Genomic DNA, 16,909 nt, shown 5'->3' on the forward strand with positions numbered 1-16,909 from the left:
TATAAGATAAGCTTAACTTTAAAGATCATATTTGCAAAATATTATCTTTACAAGGTAAAGATAATAAGGAAATTGATAATAAGGTAAATATTAACTAAAAATAACAATAAAAATAATTATAATAACAATATTGATGCCTTGGAACCGCATCAGTAAAGGAGGAATTCAAGTCTTGTAAGACGAGGTTAAGGTTTTGGGGTGCCTTATGCACTCAAGGTGTTTATACATACTGAGGTAGTAAAGGAATAATTAATAAATGTTGTTTGTCACTAATAAATCAAGAATTTAAATTGGGAATTTGCCATGTTTGATTGAATTGTGTTTGGAATGCTTGTATTGTAATGTATATGAGTCATCACCAAGTCTAAACCTGTAAATCACGTAAAGTGCAAGATTTATGAGCAATAAAACTCTGGATTGGTGCACATCTGGAGTAATTACAATCAGGGGATGGGGTACATGGGGTATTAGCCGTGTACTTTTATCGAGGCCATCTGATCTACGAGTCTCCTATTTCAAATATTATTTTTCTAAAACTAGGAGTTAGGTGAGATCTCATACTAACTACGGTCATGGAGTCGCGCCCGTGGTCGTTGGATGTTTATTGATGTTTCCGAAAGGATGCATGGGGTTTTTCTTTTATTGATGTTCCAAATGGGACATGGGTTGGACAACCTTGTCTATTACTAAATCCAATGAAATAAATAAATGAGTCAGTTAATATCAATTAGTAAGGTCTTAATAAATTTGATAATTGAGTCATGAGTTGAGTCTATATTTAATGATTCTTATGCTTGATTATTAGTAGCATGTTAGGTATTTTCTTAATTTATTTCACAGCTTGTATGTAATCAGCTTTGCTGACTACGTGCTTTTGTGTGTGTCTTTCTTTGGTCATGGCCTTCGCCTTTTAATGACCCTGTGACGATCCAATTTTTACACTGCTTGTAATATTGGGGAGCAGAATAACCACAGGTTCTTACACATGCAACATTCATCAGGGTTGTGGGATCTTGAGTAGAGAGAGTTGGTTGTTTGCAGTTTATTTCTTTTGCAAGTTTGAATTTATTTTAAATCGATTTTATTCGACACTATTTCTTTTGATTTGAATTTATTTGAACACTGGATTTAATCACTTACTACTTTTATCAGGATTTGAATAAGGGCCTTAATGGTTCCAACTTGTAACACTTAATTTGATTTAATCCTTTTGTTTTGAAGTTTATTTATAATAACTGTTTTAGTTTTCCGCTGCTAATTTCTGAGATAGCCTTAACGATTGAACACGTGGTGGTAGCACGCCAGTAATTCTCTTGAAATTATTCAGGTTATGTGCAGGTTTCTCACAGGTTTTTAAGAGAGAATTATTGGGGTGTTACAGGGTGATAGTCCAGCAGGAGCTACCCTATACAATATCAAATTATAAAATTATAATGACTAAAATTAAAGACTAATTATCAATTTGATTTATGAAATTAAACCATTAATTATTATTTAATATTACTTAATTACTTTGTCACTAAAAACTGTTATTTGACAAAATTTGGCTAGTATCTATCATAAATGTTCCTATTAGATGGAAAAAAATCATTTAAAATGGAATTCATATTCATTTATAATAATTTTCATGTTAATATATTTTCATTTAAATTTTATACATATTCATTCACTTTGCATTACATGTTCGTTCTCATACATAATACAATATTTATTTTTATATCTAAGCAAATTCGTTATTAGTTTTATACTTTACATTCTCATATTGAAGATATTTGTTTCAATTTTTAATACTTGTTTGTTATTGTATATTAAAATTCTCAAGATATTAATATTTATTCATTATCATATTGAACTATGTTCATCAATTTCTAGCAATATGTTCAAATTGGATTTTGTGAATGATATAATTGTCATATTTTATTTAATGGAAGTGATTTAAATGTTCATGTAGAATATAATACATGTTCATTTAGATTTTATACATTTTCATTCTCGTATATTATTGAAAGATTTTTATATCTTTATAGTATGTTCATTTCTGAATTCATAATTGTTATTCATGCGTAAATGTTCAATTTTGAATCTTTAGATTTCACATACTTTTATTTGGAATGTGTTGATATTGTTATTATTGTTATTGTTATTGTTATTATTGTTATTATTATTCTTCTTATTCTTCTTCTTCTTCTTATTATTATTATTCTTCTTATTATTCTTCTTCTTATTCTTCTTCTTCTTATTATTATTATTATTCTTCTTGTTATTATTCTTCTTGTTATTATTATTGTTCCAGGTGCGGATCCAAGGGTTCTGCTGGGCTAACCGGGTCCCGTCAACTACCTACACAAGGCAGCACACGTAAACAACCCTCGGGGGTGGCTCGAGGAACCCCCCTCCGAAGCTTAAGTTAGAGAGTATTTAGAGAGAGAAAGTGTACTTAGAGAGATGTAGAAAGTATAATGACTTAATTGTCTTATCCCCTTTCCGTTGTACTTAACCCTCTATTTATAGACGTACCATCTCCTTTGTGGAGAGTTCAACTTGGTCAGCCCTGCGGGCTGAGTCTGCCGGGCTAGTGAGCCCTCCTTTAATTGCTTTCTTCGCAATGAGTGCGCACCCTAGGGGCTGGGCAATAGTTCAGCTGGAGCTATCCTATACAACTAGCCCCTCAAAAGGTAGTATGAGGTCACTCATGCCGACTCTTTTGCTTGTAGGAACATTCTTTTTATCTGAGCCCAGCTGGAAGGAATAGCTCAGCAGGAGCTGTCCCCTACAACTAGCCCTTCAAGAGATGGCGTGAGGTTCTTTTCATGCCAGCTGTTCTGAGCGTGTAGCCTTAGCGACCATGACTCAACGGGTCGTCTGGTTGAATTAACCAGCACACTCCTAGCCCCTAAAGTCTCTAGGGTGTTGACGCGCCCTGAAGACTTGGGAGGTCCGGTGCTGTTACTGTTGAGTTTGTTACCGTATTATTTGTATGGTGACGTTGGTTCCAGTCTTAAGAAAAGACGATCTCGTAGGGAGGAATTTCAATCACTCCCGCTGAAGTTTGAGAAATGACGATCTTGTAGAGAGGATTTTCGATCACTCCCGCTGAAGTCTGAGAAATGACGAACTTGCGGAGAGGATTTTCGATCACTCCCGTTGAAATCTAAGAAATGACGATCTTGTAGAGAGGATTTTTGATCACTCCCGCTGAAGTCTGAGAAATGACAATCTTGCAGAGAGGATTTTCGATCACTCCCGCTGAAGTCTGAGAAATGACGATCTTGTAGAGAGGATTTTCGATCACTCCCGCTAGAGTCTGAGAAATGACGATCTTGCAGAGAGGATTTTCGATCACTCCCGCTGAAGTTTGAGAAATGATGATCTTGCAGAGAGGATTTTCGATCACTCCCGTTGGAGTCTGAGAAATGACGATCTTGCAGAGAGGATTTTCAATCACTCCCGCTGGAGTCTGAGAAATGACGATCTTGCAGAGAGGATTTTCGATCACTCCCGTTGATTTTTTTTTTTTTTTGAACAGGAATGACATTTGCATGAGTGGGACACATGTTGACGATCCAGGCTGTCAGTTTGATTTTAGTGAAGTGACATGGCGGTTTGCCTTATGTCTAACTGCCCATTTACTTCGTATTAATTTCACTGTCTCCTGTTTACACTTATTTCTTTTACTCTTCTTACTTTTCATCTTCCCTCTTCATAAATTTGTCATTTCAAAACTTTCGCTCTTTGCTCTTCCTCTTTCAAGTGTTTGAGATCCTCCATTGTTGTGGTAAGTTCTTGGTTCTTCGTCTTTGTTTTTGTCTTAATTCTTAATTCTTGCTTCTTCACTGACTTGTTTCTTCTTTGTTCTTCTTAATTGCAGGTTTGAAATTTTGTCTTGCTAGGCTTTTATTTTCGCCATTGTTGTTGTACTCTGTTGCTTCTGCAACTTTTTCTTTAAAGGTACTTACTTTGTACCTTTTGTTGTTTGCACTTATCCCATTTTTGCTTCTTTTTGCTTTTTCTTCGCAAGATTGTGCTTTTATATTCTTCTCAATTGTCGGTTTTCCCATTTTTTTCTCTTTGTTGTTGTATTTGCGTACTTGGCTTTTTCTTCTTATTCCTTCATTGTTCCTAAACTGATTCTTTGATTTTCTGGTGCCCATTGCTTCTTTTTTCCTTTGCGGGCCTGTATTTCCTTGTAGATTTCATAATGTTTGACGTTTTTGATAGTCAGAACATGAGTGAGCCTCAAACGGCCACTGGATCAGATTCTTCTTCCCAATCTTCCCTTTCAGGTGAGCACCCTGAGCACACTTCTCCTATTTCTCCTTCTTCTTCTCCTACCCCAATTCGAACTGTTATTCCTCCTAACTTTCCCCCTGCTGCGAGCGGGGCGGGTACTGCTGCGTCTAGGTCGAGCAGTAATAGTCCCATTGAGGGTAGTGCATTTCGCCCTTTCCAGCGCAGGCCCCGCCCTGATTTCTTTAATCCTTATTACGAGCGAGTGCTCACGCTGGATGGGATTCCTTTATCCCATCTTAATCGCTTGAGGCTGCGTGCAATGCGCCGTAAAGCGTTAGCCGATGCTGTCAAGGCTAATCCTCTTGACGTGTCTCTTGTTAGCCCCATTCCCCATGTTCATCCTTTAAACAGTTTTGCTTGGCTTGATGACATGGCTGACGTGCATCGATTTGATCATTATGTAGTGCAAGGCGGAAATACTAGGACTCCATCACCGTCTCCTTCCCCAGCAGTTCAATCAAGCAGAATGATTGAGTCTCTTGGCGATCGCTCATATTACGACTGTCAGCCCATTTATGTTGTGGAGCCCGTAGAGGAGGGCAAAACTGAATTCTTTCTGGATGACAAGTGTTATGGGCCCAAGAACTGCGTGTTGGATTCTGGTTGGCGCAAGGATGCTGAAAGGCTGGATCTGGTCGTTGTTGGGCAGAAGTTCTATGGTTTTGGGGAGGGTTACAAGTTGGTTCTCCCCGCTGATGGTGCGAAGTTATTGGCTCCCCCTGCAGGTCATATTGCTGTGTTTCCCTCGCAACTAGATTTGGGTTTGAGGTTTCCTTTGGACCCCACCTTAGAGAAGTTGCTTCGCGCTTTCAATATCTGCATCTCTCTGGTGCACCCTGCTTCCCTTTACACCCTGATTTTCCTACTGTGGTTTCTAAGGTTTCGAAGGTATCCTGAGTCCCTGCACTTGTTCAAGTCTCTCATTAGCCTGAAGAGGTCTTCTTCTGGGACTGAGTCGGGGTGGTACTATGTTGCTCCTAAGGAGAGTAGGGTCTTCTCCTACCCAAAACTTGGACATTTCAAGGACTGGACTGGTAAGTTCTTCTGGGTGAGGGTGCCTTCCAATTTTGCTGCCCCACACAACTTCTGAGAGATTCGTACCAACATGGACGGGGTCACAGTTTCTTCCTCTGAGCCTGCCCGTGAGACAGAAGCTTTTGAGGCTATGCAGGGAGCGAGGAATGGTGACTCCTAGTTCCCAAGGTCTGGCTGCCCAACTCCATTTATATTGTGGGCAATGAACAACTCTCTGCCATGCGTTTGTGTTGTACGCATGAGTCTGGTAAGTTTTTCTGCCTTCTGCCTTTCCTTTTTCTTCCTCGTCTTATTTAACTTTTCCGCTATTTTGTTTTTCAGGCTATGACCATTTAGACAAGCGTATGCTCGGGCTAGCTTATAATTGGAAGGACCCTTTGACCGCCACTCCTGAGAATCCTCCTCGGCTTTTTGATACGCTGGAGGTGTTTGCGGGTTCTCTAAAGGGTGAGGTGCGTCTGGCTCCTGCTAAGGGATGCCATGGCTAGTGAGGTGACTCCGCTAAGGGAGAGGGCGGATGCCCTGTAGCTCCAGTTATGAGAATTTTGGCTCATTCAGACCAAGTTGAAGAGCTGCGAGGAACAGTTGGGGACCTCTCAGGCCAGGGTGAACGCGTTGGAGGCGGAAATGGCAGATTTGCGAGCTGCGCATACTGTTGAGCTGGAAGCGGCTAGGAAAAAGGCTCTCAGATCTTTTGCGCTCTCTCCTGCTTTTGCTAAGCTATTGGTTGATCGCCATGATGGTGGATGGGAGGATGTGGCTCGGTGCGTTAGCAGCTTATATGGTGAAGGTGAGGAGCAGCAGGCTCGCTTCAGAGCTTTCTGGGCTAAGGTTGAAGCTGCTGGTGAGGCTGGCTTGTTTGACCTCCCTGCTGATCATCCTCGTGCTGCTGGCTGCAAGATTCCCAACCAGGCTGTGCTGAACTTGGAGGTGCCTCTCTGCTCTGATGTTGCTGCAGCTATTGGAGTGGAGTCCTTTACTGGTGATCAATAAAGGTTATGACGGCTGTCACCCTCCTACTCCAGTGGTTCCTCTGAGTTTCCCTCACCCAGATCTGTTGTAACTAGGTAGTTTTTGTTACTATCTTTGGGGTGTATAGCTGCCAAAGATTATGTTTCTCTGTGTAATTCCTGAGTACTTTGTCTTTTGTTGCTGGGTCTGCCCAGCTTAACTTGAATTTGTGTTCTCCCAACTTTAACTGCTGAGTGTTTCCTTGTCCTGGTGGACGAGGGCTCGGCTTCATTTATCCTGTGACTGTCTTGCTGAATGTTTACTCTGCCATAGGGGGCAGGGGTTCAGCTTTATAATGCTTGCTTTTTATGATCTTCTTCTGTTGTTTCGCCTGCTGTTTATTTTATTGTTTGCACACTTGCCTGGAACTATGCTTTTCTTAACAGTATCTAGATCTTTTAGTGCTGTAGCATTTTTATTGCATTTGGTGGGGCCTCGTAGGTTGGGCCTCCCTGCTGAGACTTATTTGTGTCGATCAGCTTATTTATGCTGTGACTTGTCATTTTGTGAGTTGTCATTTAGCTTGTTTTGCTGTGACTTATTTATGTCGTTCAGCTTGTTTATGCTGCGACTTTGTCATTTTGTGAGTTGTCATTCAGCTTGTTTTGTTATGACTTATTTATGCCGTTCAGCTTGTTTATGCTGCGACTTTGTCATTTTCTGCCTACTTACTTCTTTTCGTAAGGGCTTATTGTCTGGTTGTCTTCTCCTTTCCTCTCCCCCTCAAAGAGATGAGCTAAGTGGGACTAAGAGAGCCTTAGTGTTGCCCACATAACGCCAATTGTTCCAAGTGCGGATCCAAGGGTTCTGCTGGGCTAACTGGGTCCCGTCAACTACCTACACAAGGCAGCACACGTAAACTGCCCTCGGGGGTGGCTCGAGGAACCCCCCTCCGAAGCTTAAGTTAGAGAGTGTTTAGAGAGAGAAAGTGTACTTAGAGAGATGTAGAAAGTATAATGTCTTAATTGTCTTACCCCCTTTCTGTTGTACTTTACCCTCTATTTACAGGCGTACCATCTCCTTTGTGGAGAGTTCAGCCTGGTCAGCCTTGCGGGCTGACTCTGCCGGGCTAGTGAGCCCTCCTTTAATTGCTTTCTTGGCAATGAGTGCGCACCCTGGGGGCTGGGCGATAGTTCAGCGGGAGCTATCCTATACAATTATTGTTGTTGTTGTTGTTTTGTTATTGTTGTTGTATTGTTATTGTTGTTGTTGCATTATTGTTGTTGTTGTTGTTGTTGTTGTTTTGTTATTGATGTTGTATTGTTATTGTTATTATTATTATTATTATTATTATTATTATTATTATTATTATTATTATTATTTTCAAAAAAACTTACAAAGTTAATCAATTTACAAGAAATTGGTGGGGAGCCGAGATACAATCTGGGCCCCCACCCCTCTAGCTATAGCAAACCCGATCCTGCTGAAGATGTGAGCAGCTGCACGAGCACCAATATCCTGAGTCTTAGCGAACGCCTGAACCCGCTTCAGCAACGCAACAACATCCTTCTCTAATTCCCCCAACGAAGAAAAGGAGAAAGGAAGAAAACCATAGCCAATAGCCCTGCAACGCGCCCCATACTTGTCTCGCTTCCGCTGAGCCGCCGCAGATACAACTCGACCAGGAACGAAGTCAGACAACCCCGATTGTGTCAAAGGTGAAGACCCCGTCAAGTCAACACATACATCAAGGCCTCTATCCCAGGAATAAAGCAACACATCTACTGGTCGTGGAGCCCCGTCGTTTCCTCCAGTCAGCCCAACGTTAGCCTCCTTACGAGCAGAAATCTCAGATCGAAAACAAATATCAATAAGGGTATCACGAACAACATTGTGCTGATGTTTAATACCCACAACCCCGGCACAAGATACTGCATGATCCCCATAAATATCCCCCTCAAAAACCCTTGAGCAAGCTGAACACGGTGTTGAAACGGAGAACAAAGGAACACCCAACCTATAGCAAAGAACACTACGGTAGGTCTTACCATTCATAGTCTGACCCAAACCCGATATCGGGACCTTCCGCAACAGGCCGAAGAGTGAACCCCCTGCTGGAACTTCCATAAGGCTACCTGACGCGGAGTTAAGGAGAAAGTGGAATCAGCAGATGCAGTGACCTTCGTGAAATATATATCTTCCAACTTTTTCATGAGTCTGGGGGCAGCGATCTCACTAGGGTTACCCATAAGGTCAGTCTCCACAACCCTGTTAAAAAGACTAAGAGCACCATCGAAGGCCGGTCCATGACCAACAATACCAGAATTACGAAGAAGCGTAGGATGAAGACCAGAAGACTGCAGACGCGATGCAAGGAAAGCATAATGTCGAACATCACCCACCGAATAGACACCCAAACCACCATAAGAAAAAGGTAAGGTGGCAAGTCTCCATTGCCAATCACCAAAACCAGGCCCCGAAGCTGTTACAATGCGCTCCAAAGAAGCCCGAAGGGCCATTATTATTATTATTATTATTATTATTATTATTATTATTATTATTATTATTATTATTATTATTATTATTATTATTATTATTATTATTATTATTATTATTATTATTATTATTATTATTATTATTATTATTTATTATTATTATTATTATTATTATTATTATTATTATTATTATTATTATTATTATTATTATTATTATTATTATTATTATTATTATTATTATTATTATTATTATTATTATTAGGAAATTTTAGAAAATAACACCACAAAAAAACACAAATTTTGATTATAACACCACAAAATTTAAAATTTTGTTTGTAACACCACCAAAAAACCAAAAAATTTGATTTCACCACCACTTTCTAACACCATCCAAAAAACCGTTAGTGAGCCGCACAAAGTACACGTGTCAGATATATATTGGATTAAAAAAAAGAAAAATAAAAAATAACAAAAAAAATGAAAAACACTAAAATCCAAACCTAACCACCGTACTCACCACCGGCGTCGGTTTCTCCTGCCCACCGCCGCTACTGGTTCGCACAGTTGACCACCCTCGACCCCTGACCACCTGAACGACGCACCTCCCTAACCCTTAAACGCCGTACCCAGCTTGGCCTCACCCCCAACTCCGATTTAATTTGAAATCTGGAAACGGGATAGGGTTCAGGTGAGGGTGGTTTTCGACGACGGTTTTGGGTAAGAGAGAGGATAATCGGCGACGATGATGGTGTGGGAGAGGATTTCGGCGACGTAGGTGGTTTTCGGGTTGTGTGGGAGTTGATTTCGTCGAAGCCGGTGGTTTTTGGGTTGGTGCGGGTGAGAATTTTGGCGACGTGGGTGGTTTTCGAAGAAGGGGAAGGCAAAATACGGCAGCGTGGGTGGTTTCGCCGGTTTTGGTGGAGGCAAATGGGTGTCGGCGACCTTGGTTACGGTGTCGGCGGCTGAGGTAAGGTGGCGCCGGTGGTGGAGCTAGCTGTGTTAGGGATTTTCTTTTTTTTTTTTTATTATTATTATTTTTTCTTTTTATTAATTCAATTTTTAAACCTATAGGCTATTGACACGTGTCAAATTATGGCCCCACTAACGGATTTCATCCAAGAATCCGTTAAGTGGTGGTGAAATCAAATTTCTGAGTTTTTTTGTGGTGTTACAAACAAAATTTTAAATTTTGTGGTGTTATAATCAAAATTTGTGTTTTTTTATGGTGGTATTTTCTAAAATTTCCTTATTATTATTATTATTATTATTATTGTTATTATTATTATTATTATTATTATTATTATTATTATTATTATTATTATTATTGTTGTTGTTGTTGTTGTTATTGTTATTATTATTCTTGTTATTATTGTTGTTGTTGTTATTATTCTTGTTGTTATTATTGTTGTTTTTATTATTATTGTTGTTGTTGTTGTTGTTGTTGTGGTTGTTGTTGTTGTTGTTGTTGTTGTTATTATTGTTGTTGTTATTATTGTTGTTGTTGTTGTTATTATTATTATTATTATTATTATTATTATTATTATTATATAATTATTTTTTGAAAAACTTTATATATATATATATATATATATATATATATATATATTGTGCTCAGATGATATTTTTCATGGAAAATACACAAGTATATGATTAGAGCTGAGGTGCTACAACGAGGATATGTAAACTTAGACATAGCTCTTGAAATGAACATTTGATGATGCAAAAATGAACATCTTTTGAAACAAAAATAAACAAAAAGGAACATTGAATGATGCAATAATTCTTATAATAAAAATGATTTGAACACAGTAATCCTTATAAACATATTTGCCCTCATTGTTATTTATAGAAAATTCTTAAAATTCAATTAAAAAATATATTAATTTGAACAAAAAACCTCCTTATAAAAATGAACATCTTATGATACATAAAATGAACATTTTATAAAAATTTGCAGAAAATTCATAAATACAAAAGAGCATGGGAGGGCATGTGCGGAGGGTGGGGGGGGGTGTGCAGGGAGTGTTCCCTACCATGAGATGTGGCAAAAATTTGTCGGCGGGCTTTGGACAACTTTTTCTACAAATTTTTACCTACACCCCCACGGCAGGGAACACTGCATGTACCCCCCTCCACCATCTGCACGTGTTTAGCCCCTGCCCTTTCATTTACGAATTTTTTGCAAATTTTTGTTAAATATTTTTTTTATGTATTATTTGTATATCGTAAGATGTTCATTTTTATAAAAAGGAGTTTTTTGTTCAAATCAATATATGTTTTGAATTGAATTTTAAGAATTTTCTAATAATAAATATGAGAGAAAATTTATTTATAAGGATTAGTGCATTCAAATTATTTTTATTTTAAGAAGTATTGCATCATTCAATGTTCATTTTTGTTTATCCATGGTCCAACAGATGTTCATTTTTTTAATGTTCATTTCAAGAGTTATGTATAAGTTTCATAGTAAGATGTATGCAAATACACACGTCTTAAATTTCAATTTATATAAATAAAACGTTGTTAACAAATAATTTCCAATATTACATTATTAATAAATAAAACGTTATTAATTTAATTTAATTACAATGATAACGCATTGATGTACAACTATACTATTACATGTAATTGTTCCATAAACATGAAATTGATATAAAAGTCTTTCAATATATGAGAATGAAAATGTATAAAATCTAAATGAACATTTATTGTATTTTAAATGAATATTTAAATCACTTCTATTAAACAAAATATGACAATTATCATTCACAAAATAAAATTTGAACACTTGCTAGAAAATGAACAAATACATTATCTAAATGAACATTAATCCTTCTACAAAAGAACATAAAGTCCATCTAAAATGAACATTTACGATAGAATAAATTTACTAGCCAAAATTCACCGAATAACAATTTTAATTAAATTATAATATAATTATGGAAAATTTTTGTAACATAATATAATTATTATAATAAGAATCACATCTATTAAAAACTACTAACACTAATTGAAATTCTTATTAGACGTGTGAAGAGTTCTAATGATTATTTATTAATAAGTAAATGATCATATACTAGTATATAAATGAGCATTTACCAAAATAAAAATGAACATTCATTACAAAAAAAAAGTCCATTACGAGCAAAATTACAGAGCTTGCCCAGGTTACTCATCATGAGTAACATCAAATGCAACTCAAATAGCATTAAGCGTAAATAAGTGCATTGCTTTGCAATTAAATATGATTTTAAAATTTGCCTAGGTGAGTTGGCAGGTGGGAATGTACAGTAACGTCGTTATTTTGAAGGTTTGAAGGGTATGAAATTAGAGTAGATCCTCAAGTGACGAAGAGAGCGAAAACAAAGAGAGGGATAAGACTCATAACACAGTAGGTCGACGACGGCGGTAGTTATGGTGTTTCAATTAGCTTAGCTTAATGATCGGCGAATCTCCTCTGGTCTTCGGCTTAGTTTAAGGTGCGTAATTTCCGCTCTCTTTGTATCTGAGCCCAGCTGGAAGGAATAGCTCAGCAGGAGCTATCCCCTACAACTAGCCCTTCAAGAGATGGCGTGAGGTTCTTTTCATGCCAGCTGTTCTGAGCGTGTAGCCTTAGCGTCCATGACTCAACGGGTCGTCTGGCTGAATTAACCTGCACACTCCTAGCCCCTCAAGTCTCTAGGGTGTTGACGCGCCCTGAAGACTTGGGAGGTCAGGTGCTGTTACTGTTGAGTTTTTTGCCGTATTATTTGTATGGTGACGTTGGTTCCAATCTTAAGAAATGACGATCTCGTAGGGAGGAATTTCAATCACTCCCGCTGAAGTCTGAGAAATGACGATCTTGTAGAGAGGATTTTCAATCACTCCCGCTGAAGTCTGAGAAATGACGATCTTGCAGAGAGGATTTTCGATCACTCCCGTTGAAATCTAAGAAATGACGATCTTGTAGAGAGGATTTTCGATCACTCCCGCTGAAGTCTGAGAAATGACGATCTTGTAGACAGGATTTTCGACCACTCCCGCTGAAGTCTGAGAAATGACGATCTTGTAGAGAGGATTTTCGATCACTCCCGCCGGAGTCTGAGAAATGACGATCTTGTAGAGAGGATTTTCGATCACTCCCGCTGAAGTTTGAGAAATGATGATCTTGCAGAGAGGATTTTCGATCACTCCCGCTGAAGTCTGAGAAATGACGATCTTGCAGAGAGGATTTTCGATCACTCCCGCTGGTTTCTGAGAAATGACGATCTTGCAGAGAGGATTTTCGATCACTCCCGCTGAATTTTTTGTTTTTTTTGAACAGGAATGGCATTTGCATTAGTGGGACACGTGTTGACGATCTAGGCTGTCAGTTTGATTTTACTGAAGTGACATGGCGGTTTTCCTTGTGTCTAACTGCCTATTTACTTCATATTAATTTCAGTGTCTCCTCTTTTCACTTATTTCTTTTACTCTTCTTACTTTTTCATCTTCCCTCTTCATAAATTTGTCATTTCAAAACTTTCGCTCTTTGCTCTTCCTCTTTCAAGTGTTTGAGATCCTCCATTGTTGTGGTAAGTTCTTGGTTCTTCGTCTTTGTTTTTGTCTTAATTCTTAATTCTTGCTTCTTCACTGACTTGTTTCTTCTTTGTTCTTCTTAATTGCAGGTTTGAACTTTTGTCTTGCTGGGCTTTTATTTTCGCCATTGTTGTTGTACTATGTTGCTTCTGCAACTTTTTCTTTAAAGGTACTTACTTTGTACCTTTTGTTGTTTGTACTTATCCCATTTTTGCTTCTTTTTGCTTTTTCTTCGCAAGATTGTGCTTTTATATTCTTCTCAATTGTCGGTTTTCCCTGTATTTCCTTGTAGATTTCATAATGTCTGACGTTTTTGATAGTCAGAACATGAGTGAGCCTCAAACGACCACTGGATCAGATTCTTCTTCCCAATCTTCCCTTTCAGGTGAGCGCCCTGCGCACACTTCTCCTATTTCTCCTTCTTCTTCTCCTACCCCTATTCGAACTGTTATTCCTCCTAACTTTCCCCCTACTGCGAGCGGGGCGGGTATTGATGCGTCTAAGTCGGGCAGTAGTAGTCCCATTGAGGGTAGTGCATTTCGCCCTTTCCAGCGCAGGCCCCGCCCTAATTTATTTGATCCTTATTACGAGGGAGTGCTCACGCTGGATGAGATTCCCTTATCCCATCTTAATCGCTTGAGGCTGCGTGTAATGCGCCATAAAGCGTTAGCCGATGCTGTCAAGGCTAATCCTCCTGACATGTCTCTTGTTAGCCCCATTCCCCATGTTCAGCCTTTAAACAATTTTTCTTGGCTTGATGACATGGCTGACGTGCATCGATTTGATCATTATGTAGTGCAAGGCGGAAATACTAGGACTCCATCACCGTCTCCTTCCCCAGCAGTTCAATCAAGCAGAATGATTAAGTCTCCCGGCGACCGCTCATATTACGACTGTCAGCCCATTTATGTTGTGGAGCCCGTAGAGGAGGGCAAAACTGAATTCTTTCTGGATGACAAGTGTTATGGGCCCAAGAACTGCGTGTTAGATTCTGGTTGGCGCAAGGATGCTGAAAGGCTGGATCTGGTCGTTGTTGGGCAGAAGTTCTATGGTTTTGGGGAGGGTTACAAGTTGGTTCTCCCCGCTGATGGTGCGAAGTTATCGGCTCCCCCTGCAGGTCATATTGCTGTGTTTCCCTCGCAGCTAGATTTGGGTTTGAGGTTTCCTTTGGACCCCACCTTAGAGAAGTTGTTTCGTGCTATCAATATCTGCATCTCTCTGGTGCACCTGCTTCCCTTCACACTCTGATTTGCCTACTATGGTTTCTAAGGTTTCGAAGGTATCCTGAGTCCCTGCACTTGTTCAAGTCTCTCATGAGCCTGAAGAGGTCTTCTTCTGGGATTGAGTTGGGGTGGTACTATGTTGCTCCTAAGGAGAGTAGGGTCTTGTCCTACCCAAAACTTGGACGTTTCAGGGACTGGACTGGCAAGTTCTTCTAGGTGAGGGTGCCTTCAAATTTTGCTGCCCTACGCAACTTCTGAGAGATTCGTAACAACATGGCCAGGGTCACAGTTTCTCCCTCCGAGCCTGCCCGTGAGACAGAAGCTTTTGAGGCTCTGCAGGGAGCGAGGACTGGTGACTCCTAGTTTCCCAAGGTCTGGCTGCCCAACTCCATTTACATTGTGGGCAATGAACAGCTCTCTGCCATGAGTCTGGTAAGTTTTTCTGCCTTCTGCCTTTCCTTTTCCTTCCTCGTCTTATTTAACTTTTCTGCTGTTTTGTTTTTCAGGCTATGACCTGTTGGACAAGCGTATGCTCGGGCTAGCTGATAATTAGAAGGACCCTTTGACCGCCACTCCTGAGAATCCTCCTCAGCTTTTTGATACGATGGAGGTGTTTGCGGGTTCTCTGAAGGGTGAGGTGCGCCTGGCTCCTGCTGAGCTGCGGGCTGTTGTTGGCACAACAGCTACTGGCGAGCGCGCTGGGTCTAGTCGTGCTGAGCCTGAGCCTTTGTCCTTTACTGTTGGGAGTAGGCGTGAGACTCGCCCCGCTCCTTGAAAGGAGGCTTCAGATTCTGAGGCGTTAGTGGTGCCTGCTGCTTCCCTTGAGAAGCAGCCTGTCGCGACTTCTGGTCAGGTGGCACCTCAGACCTCTGCTGCCAAAAGGCAACGTGACCAAGCTTCCGATGAACCAAAGGCTATTGCCGATGATTTTGCTTACAGTGTTCTCCAGTTCCCCTCTGAGGGGATTGAGACTACTGCTGCGGGTGAAAAACCCGTTTCTTTTGCGGAGCATGTTCTACTCTTTCCTTCTTTTGTTGATGATACCACCGCTGCGAAGGACACTACTGTTGCTTCTGCTGCAACCACTGATTTTCAGCTCCCTGCTGAGTCTATCATGGAGCTTCGTAGGTTTTCGCCGCGTCCCTACGCGCTAAGAGGGCGGCTCCGAAGCGCTTCACGGGGTGGGCTCTCCCGAGCAAGGGGTTCTCACCAGCAAGATCGTCCAGTGATTGACTTGGAGGACGATCCGATGTCTTCTGCCCCTGCCGGAGATGAGCCAGAGGCGAAAAAGGCTCGCACTTCTCCTGGTCCAGACCCTCTTGCCTCCGCCTCTGCCAACATTGGGCTTCCAGGTAGGAACGCTGGTGGGGAAGACATTCATAATCTAGTGAACTTAACCGCCGTGTTCACCAGTTCTAGAGCGATGCCTTTGAGAATCCCTTGTCTGCGACCTCGCTTTCTGCTGGAGGGACTTTCCGCCCCATTGGGGCTATTGAGTTTGTCGAGGTTCCTATTGATGTTCATCTCCGCCCCATACTCTGTCCTGCTGGAGCTGAGAACGCTCCCTTTCGGCCCTTAATGAATGTGAGGGCTGACGAATCTTTGTTTGTGGACGACTCTCAGAAGGGCAGTACCTTACGGTACCGTTTGACTCAGGGGGTTCATCTTCCCGCGGATTCTACGCGTAGCTTAGTCAGCCTCCCAGCTGCTACGGCTTGCCATGACCTGCAGAAGGTTAGTTTCTGCTTTCGGTCTTTCTTTTTCTTGTTTCAGCCTTTCTTTTCTTCTCTGCTTACTCTGTGGCTACTGCTTTATTTTACTTTTATTTTATTTTGTTAGCTTTCGCTTTGGCTCACCCTTCTCTTCCTCTACTTTTCTTGTAGCTGGTTATGTCTGTGGGAGATTTGTCCAATGCTCTGCTGTCAGTGTAGAAGGAGTATCAGAATAAGGGCATTATTCTCTCTCAGAAGAATTTGGAGGTCCAGCAAGCTCGGGCTAAGAGGGATGCCATGGCCAGTGAGGTGACTCCGCTGAGGGAGAGGGCGGATGCCCTGAAGCTCCAGTTAGGAGAATTTCGGCTCATTCAGACCAAGTTGAAGAGCTGCGAGGAACAGTTGGGGACCTCTCAGGCCAGGGTGAAGATTATGTTTCTCTATGTAATTCCTAACTAGGTAGTTTTTGTTGTAACTAGGTAGTTTTTGTTACTATCTTTGGGGTGTATAGCTGCTAAAGATTATGTTTCTCTGTGTAATTCCTGACTACTTTGTCTATTGTTGCTGGGTCTGCCCAGCTTAACTTGAATTTGTGTTCTCCCAACTTTAACTGTTGAGTGTTTCCTTGTCCTGTTGGACGAGGGCT

Source organism: Chenopodium quinoa, unplaced genomic scaffold, assembly GCF_001683475.1.
Source record: "Chenopodium quinoa cultivar QQ74 unplaced genomic scaffold, ASM168347v1, whole genome shotgun sequence".
In the NCBI taxonomy this organism is placed as follows: Eukaryota; Viridiplantae; Streptophyta; class Magnoliopsida; order Caryophyllales; family Amaranthaceae; genus Chenopodium; species Chenopodium quinoa.